Here is a 2,352-nt window from a genome sequence, read left to right as displayed (position 1 = left end):
TGAAGACTGCCTCAGAGTCTCATCCTCAAACCCCTGACATTGTTGCCTAATTTGGACTTCTGAATGCTGCCTCCTGGTGTGTTTTCTATCTCTGTTAAATATCGCTGTTTGTTGCAGGATTGTGCCAGTGCTCTCAGTGACACTTCCCAAATGCCTATCACCAGGTCATATAACCACATTTCTATATTAAAAAAGATAAAAAGGGAAAAAAAGCTATAGCTATCAGTACTGATTATACGTTGGGATCTGAAAAGAAAAATCCTCACAGGTGAGTAAATAGGCAGCATTGGATTAAGTGGAGAAAAGACTGAAGTTGTTATGTCATTTAACTTGGATGCACAGTCAACACCTGTGGCAAGAAGCAGTCAACAAACCAAACAACATATTGCACTGGGTGAACCTGCTACCAAAGACTTTGAAAGTTCTAATGGCCAAGCATGTCAGTTTGACAGCTAAGGTGCACTTTACCCAAGCCAAGCTATCCTCTATTGCTTCAGAAACATGTGATAATTTGATAATAAATAAAAAAGACTGAAGAATTTGTGCCTTTCAGGTGTGGTACTGGCAAAGAGTATGATTGTGGAAAGGACAAAGTTTCTTGAAAGAAGTATAACCAGGGTATTCCTTAGGCATATATCTGACAAAAGGAAAGGCAAGCTTTCAATTGTTGTACAAAAGGTGGCTATTAATCCACTCAGGAGCATCAAACAACAACAATCGGGGAGAACCGTCAATCAAAACTATTTCCTGTTTGAGTCTTGCTTTTTCTAATGGTAGCAGACCGGTGCTCAATAAGTTGTGCTACATTAGCACGTTTTAGCTAAGAAGCTGGAGAAGATTAAAAACAAAACAAAGCAACAAGACACACAAGCAAGTTGATCCTTAGGCAAAGCTGTGGGGTAAGCAAAACTGATTTCTGCAGACCTTCATGAACACCTGCAGAAAGCTCAGTGCTTGGTGACTCTATAAGCTGCTCATTTCATGGTCTGCTGGTGAGCATAGTCCCCAGACCACACTTAGAATAGTAAATGTTCTAGAACATTACAAGCCTTTTCATCCTTCTCTCTCCTTTCTCAATAGCACTTAGCTCTTTTGTGCTCATTTCTCTATGTTCTCTTTTTATAGGACTAACCTGAAAATCTAATTCATGTAAAGATATCCATGTTGCTAAAGGGTTCTTGTTTGCCATCTATAGGTGAAATACATAGCATTTAAAGTAGACCCATTATAGGTATTCTTTAGATGAAAATTGGGAGATATGGATTTAGATATCTTACAAAGCTATGAGCCATATCATATGGGAGGAGATTGTCCATCTTTCTCCCTGGGAGCAACTGGTTTTGAACCATCATCCTTTGAGTTGGCAGCAACACAGCACCCTATTGACTAGGCCACCAGAGCTCCCTTTTTTTTTATTTTCCTCCAAGTTTTGAAGCCAATAAGAAATATAAATTAGGGAGTAGAAGAAAATGGAAGTGCTAATTAAGTAACATCAAACTTCCCCACAGAGCAAACATGTGTGCATGCTTATGTATCTAATCTGTACTTTTTAAAACTCAGAATGATTAAGTTTAGGATGCATTCACCATTGATAGGCACTCATTAACATAAAAAGAAAATACGGTTTCTGAGCAGAATCACGTCACAAGTATGTTGTTGCTGTGTGCCATCAAGTCAGAACCAAGGCATAGCAGACCCTTCAGCAGGTTTTCAGAGGCAGTAAACAACAAAGAAGGAGATTGCCCATTTTTTCAGCTTGAGTTTAATCTTACTACTAAGCCACCAGAGCTTTCTCACAAGCATAAAGGCTAGGATTACAACACATTTTGAGAGACACAATTCAATCTATAATAGAAGATATGCAAGATGAGTGTTTCGTACATAGTAGATACTCAAGACATTTGTTGGTCCCTCAACAGATATCCCTATAGCAATTATTTTGTCCAAAGCACTGTTCTTGCTCTTAATAAGGAAACTAGTAATGATTTTCACCATCATGGTGCTCACATTTAAGGGAGAAGATACTTTTTTGAACTAAAATTTTATTTTAATTATTTTAATTTTATTTGAACATTGATAGAAAAGTCATTTTTTTCATTCATTCATGATTGCACATTTGACCCCTTACTCTACCTTTCCTCTCTCCCATTTACTTTTTTAAATATTCATTTGTTGTTGCACAATCACCTAATTCTTCATTCCACCTAGTCCTTTTTACAATGATATATATTTTGTTCGGAGCTGCTGTCATATGAGTAATGCTTAATCATATATTCATTTTAGACAGTTGTTTCTTCTGTTCAATGCAATGATTATTATCTATCCACCCTTATCTTATTCTCCTCCCAACCC

Source organism: Elephantulus edwardii, unplaced genomic scaffold, assembly GCF_000299155.1.
Source record: "Elephantulus edwardii isolate Elephantulus edwardi_28Jun2011 unplaced genomic scaffold, EleEdw1.0 scaffold00107, whole genome shotgun sequence".
Taxonomy (NCBI): Eukaryota; Metazoa; Chordata; class Mammalia; order Macroscelidea; family Macroscelididae; genus Elephantulus; species Elephantulus edwardii.
This window is presented reverse-complemented; position numbering follows the sequence as displayed.